This window comes from Aplysia californica, unplaced genomic scaffold (genome assembly GCF_000002075.1).
Source record: "Aplysia californica isolate F4 #8 unplaced genomic scaffold, AplCal3.0 scaffold00701, whole genome shotgun sequence".
NCBI classification, from domain to species: Eukaryota; Metazoa; Mollusca; class Gastropoda; order Aplysiida; family Aplysiidae; genus Aplysia; species Aplysia californica.
The window spans coordinates 299,525-305,524 of record NW_004797971.1 but is presented as its reverse complement, the minus strand read 5'-3'; positions in this window follow the sequence as shown (position 1 = coordinate 305,524).

The following is a 6,000-nucleotide window of genomic DNA, read 5'->3' as shown; positions in this document are numbered from 1 at the left end:
TGAAGTTGAAGGCAGTTTTTCTCTATTCCCGACTTTGCGAGACAGCCTGAATTTTAATTGGTGTGGTCACAGCGTAATGGTGCATAACGACAAAGGCGGGGGGACATAATCAGAGATGGAAGGCTACAATTTTTGGACAGGTAAAGGGGAGGGGCAACTGGATAAACGTAGATAAAGATCTCGAGACGATATGCTAATTTGTGTACGGTATAATATTAAGGCATGCCTCATGCTACCATGCTACTGTGATTGGTCATCAAGGTTGACCACTCTTTGCTCGCTTGTCATAAACCCACCCAGGGGTCACATCAGTTCATGGGTCACTGTAGATTCTTCCTTGGCTTCGTCGGCTAAGATCCCGTATTTCCCTTGCTCCCAAGCACAGGGATCTTATTCTTAGGCGGAGACTACTGTAGTAGATAATTTTTGGTTACACTACACTTACTAGACTCTAGGAAATTACACGTAGGCCTATTTTGGTTTGTCGTTGGCGCCGTGGACTACACAGTGTGACCAAAATCTGTCTTACCACTATTATAATCAATTGAAACTGAAACTGAGTTCTCAATGCACATCAATCTAACAATTTTTTAGGCTACCTAAATTTCTTTTTAACTTTTTGTGTGGTTTGTGCTGAATTCAATGCACGTTTCCATTTTTTTTGCAGGCCATTTTCATCAATTTTATTTTTTTCTTAAGAGCAACTTTGCCTCTACATTTTCCAATTTGGATACTTTTCCTACTTTCCGACTTCTAGGACTGACTTACATTTGATCATTTTGTCTTGCTCAAACATGTTCTATTCATAATATCACTTACTCACTAGTTGCGTCTGTTTGTTTGCTGGGGGGTTTTCAATTTCACGGACCATTTCCACCTACGTTCAGTGCGTATATTCAAATGCCTTGTATACTGTTTGCATTATTAGTAATAAATGGCCTAATTTGTATACTAGATATGTTATTCTATATGATGTTTTGCATTAGCACTGAAGTGTTTTATCATATTAGCAGAAAGTACTCAAAATGTACTCATAAGTACTTTTTTAAAAGTACTTGTACTCAAGTACATTTTACAGGAATGTACTTTTACTGTACTTAAGCACGTATTTTAGATTGTTCTTAAATTTGTACTTAAGTAACTTTTTAAAAGTACTTTAACACCTCTGCACACATACATACACACACACGCACGCACACACACACACACACACACACACACACACACACACACACACACACACACACACACACACACGTACATTCCTACAGACAGACAGCCAGACACACACATCATCATCATCACCCGGTGCCTTGCCGACTGACGTGGGCGATCATTGACCTCCACCTCACCCTGTCCTGCGCTGCAGCAATGGTGTATGTTGTTCTTGCTGCTACCAATTATGCTGTCATCTTGTCCAGTATCTTTTCCCTCTGTCTGCCTCTGCCTCTCTTTCCATCAAAATTTCCTGTTGTTACAATATTCTCTAATGCTTCTTTCTGCATTGTGTGTCCGAAGAAATTTGCCTTCTATAATTACATGTATAATAATCTGCTTCAACCAGGACTTCTTCATAATATGTTTTTCTAGCTGTCCATGGGATACGTAGCATGCGTCTTATGAACCACAACTCTGTCGCTACAATAGACACACACATACATACAGAGCTGGTAGTAACGGAGTACAAGTACTCCGGTACTTGTACTTACGTTACAATTTTCGGTACTTTTACTGTACTCCGGTACATTTTTGAAACCAGTACTTTTACTGTACTCCGATACTTTTTATAAAAGTACTTTTGAGTACTTTTTAAGTACATTTTGAGTACTTTGGTAGCTTAATGAAAGGGTAAGTGCAGGCATTTCTGATCATAATTTACGGAACAAAAACCCGATCAACCGCCAAGAGTTAAAAGTTGAGATCAAAGAACGGCCCGTCGCCTTAAAGATCAGCCACTATCGTGAACGTGATCACAAGCGTTGTAAAACTCCTTGAAACGGTACAGTGTTTGCTCCAGACCGGATCACACAAAGGTGTGAACTGACCGATGCGTTTCTTTTCCCCAAACATCGCACTCGCATCTGACCTCACCACCTAAACTTACATCACTCCCTGGGTGGGTAGGGCCTACAAGTAGGCTACAAGTTCGCTCCAGGCGGGATCACATCAAACTGTGAACTCTTCCCTGACCATTGAAAGCAGTTTTTCCCGAATTTGCGAGACAACCTGAATTTTAATTAGTGTGGTCATATCGTAATGGCGCGTAACGACAAAGGAGGTTTGGGGGGGGGGGGGGGGGGCTCAATCAGAGATGGAAAGCTAAAATTGTTGGACAGGTAAAGGAGAGGGGCAACTGGATAAACATAGATAAAGATCTCAAGACTCACGATAGGCTAATGAGTGTGTATATATAATATTATTTATGGCATTCCTCATGCCACTGTGATTGGTCATCAAGGTCGACCACTCTTTGCTTGCCATATGTCATAAATCCACCCAGGGGTCACGTCAGTTCATGGGTCACTGTGGATTCTTCCTTGGCTTCATTGGCTAAGATCCTAGGCTTTCTCAGTCTGAGAAAGCCTAGCTAAGATCCCATATTATTTTCCTTGCTTCCGTGCACTGGGATCTTAGGCGGAGACTACTGCAGTAGAGAATCTTTGGTTACACTACACTTACTAGACTCTATAGGAAACTATTGTATTTTGGTTTGCCGTTGGCGCCGTGGACTACACAGTGTGAGCAAAATCTGTCAGACCACTATAATCAATTGAAACTGAAACTGTGTTCTCAATGTGTATCTAACAATTTTTAGGCTGCCTAAATTTCTTTTAAACTCTTTTGGGTGGTTTTTGCTTAAGGCTACATTGATTCCTTGAGGATTTGTTAATGAAGAATTCAATGCACTTTTCCATTTCTATGCGGGTCATTTTCATCAATTTTATGTTTTCTTAAGAGCAACTTTCTATCTACATTTTTCAATTTGGATACTCTTTCTGTAGAACTTTCCGACCTCTTGGACTGACTTACATTCGATCACATTGTCTTGCTCAAACATTTTCTATTCATAATATCACTTACCCACTAGATCCTCTAGTTGCGTCTGTTCGTTTGGGTTGTTTTTTTGTTCAATTTCACCGACCATTACCACCGTTCAGTGCGTACATTGTATATTCAAATGCTTTGTATACTGTTTACATTCTTAGTAATAAATAGCCTAATTTGTCAAATATACTGGATAAGTTATAAAATATGATGTTTTGCATAAGCGCTGAAGTGTTTTAGCATATTAGCAGAAAGTACTCAAAATGTACTCATAAGTACTTTTTTTAAAAGTACTTGTACTCAAGTACATTTTATAGGAAAGTACTTTTACTGTACTTAAGTACATTTTTTAGATTGTACTTAAATTTGTACTTAAGTACTTTTTTAAAAGTACTTTAACAGCTCTGCATACATACAAACATACATACAAACATACATACAAACATACATACAAACATACATACAAACATACATACATACATACATACATACATACATACATACATACATACATACATACATACATACATACATACATACATACATACATACGTACGTACGTACGCGCGCGCGTGCGTGCGTGCGTGCGTGCGTGCGTGCGTGCGTACGTACGTACGTACGTACGTACGTACGTACGTACGTACGTACGTACATACATACATACATACATACATACATACAATTCTATAATAATATAGCTTTTGATTATTTCCATCTTTACAAACAGCGCCTCTCATGACTGCATGAGATGTTTATTTCGTTACAGAACAAAAATCTGGACACTGTTCAGGTCTTGTTGCCCCACCAGGAAAGAGAGTGCCAACAACGTGTTAATACATGTATCAAATCAGCATTATAATTTGTCATTTTTGCACCCCCTTTAAGAGCGGTCATGCGTGCCTGTGTGTGTATTGCCTTCTTGACTAACAACTTAGAAAGACCAGGATGCACATTCTTCCATTCTGCGTATGAGAGAGAGAGAGAGAGAGAGAGAGAGAGAGAGAGAGAGAGAGAGAGAGAGAGAGAGAGAGAGAGAGAGAGAGAGAGAGAGAGAGAAAAGCACAGGGAGAGCTAGACACGTCCAGGCCGATCGAGAGAGGGGGAGGGGGGAACAGAGAGAGAGAGAGAGAGAGAGAGAGAGAGAGATGATAGAGGGGGGGGGGGGTCAGGCTCGTTTCCCAGAAATAATATCTGATAGATTAAAATAGGCCTAGTAAAAATCTTCCTTTTTTCATTCTGAATGAGGCGGGGACTCCAAACCCTCCACCTTACCTCTCTTCAATCGGATCCAATCTTGGCTATGGTTGCCAAGTTAATGGACAAAACCTTATGCTGGACCCAATGCAGACCCAAGGCTTCCACCTCGCCCTGGGGATTTTCACCTTTCCACGCATCTCTTGCAAAGAGACTCAGACCGAGGCCGACATCCCATCCCTCAAAATTAGAAGGATCTTTTAAAAAATAAAGAAACCTAAAAAAAACTTTCAATGCACTACAACTCGGTCTGTGTACAAGCTCAACTCCTGATGACCCAGCCCATGACTCGTTTGGGATTAAAACGTGAACACAAAAACAACAGCAAAATTATAAAGCTTTTATCGTATTCACAATTACTGGGGACATCTTCCAGAAAAAAAAAATATAGGCCTAGAGCAATTATTTATCTTTCCTGACAATTCACCAAGACAAAAATCAATTTTTAAGGGACCACACACATTAAATCATGCAGAGACGTAAAAACCTTCAAAACAGCGCACACAAAAGCCCTCATCCAACAATAATGCGATAAGAAAAAAAAATCTTTACCGTTCGCTCTAAATTGGTGAACTCTGTGGTATTACATGTATAGGCGCAGCTGCCCTGTCCACAAAGTCAGGGGGGGTGTAAGCTCTAGCACTCACAGGACAGTCATTAAAATTCTGACCTACCCCAAAAGTGGGCATTGCCCTACCTATAGGAGAAATGTGGTGTTACTGGTGTGTATATTTGTTTGGTTTTAGAGAAAATTCTCCTTGTCTTTTACAGAGACTGAATAAGGATCCAAAAACTTTAACTTCAGTTTCCTCAAAACAGCATTCTTCGGGAGAGCCCCCTTGTGCTTAAAAGCGACCATATGATTATATGCTCTTTGGCGATTCAATGAACGTCTAGTTTAATTCATAAGACCTGCGGCGTCTTTGGGTGAATTTAACTGCGGCGATAATGACCCCAAATCATGGAAGGGAAGCAGGGAATATTAAATGTAGACGCTTCACCCCTGATGAGAGTGTAACATACAAACGAAGGATGAGACATAAGGGAAACAGATTTTTTATTGGAAAGAATTTAAGGAGCAAACATAAGGAGTACTGTATGGTACTCCTTGGGAGCAAATCACACCAAAACACCCGCTAACCACCAAGACACTGAAAAAAGAAGGGACAGGAGGGAGGCTCTGCTCTTCTCATTGCACATCTGTAACCTGCTAGATCTAGTACTCTTTATTTTCTTTTCCCTTTTTATGTCTTATTCTAGTCTGCTCATATTATTACACGTATAGCTCTCGTTTTTACCCCCCCCCCCCCCACCCCTCTCCCTCCCTCTCTCTCTCTCTCTCTCTCTCTCTCTCTCTCTCTCTCTCTCTCTCTCTCTCTTTGTCTGTCTCTCTCTTATTGGATACTGGATAACCGTAGTGATGACAGAAGCTTTGTTTACAACACAGTTGGCTACACAGTAACAACATGCAACTGTTACAATAGATCTAATAATTATTATTATCAAAGCTGGAGTATCAGAGGGAAGGGGGGTGTACTCTTGACAATGTATTGTCAACAGCTGGAAATTCACACCGTTTAATTATCTCCCTCAAACCGGATATGCATGAAAATCGTCCGTTCAATTGAATATCGAATAATCTTTTCGTTTGTATCTCGACCGATCTTTCGACTAAAGATCTTTCATGATCTTAGAGATCCT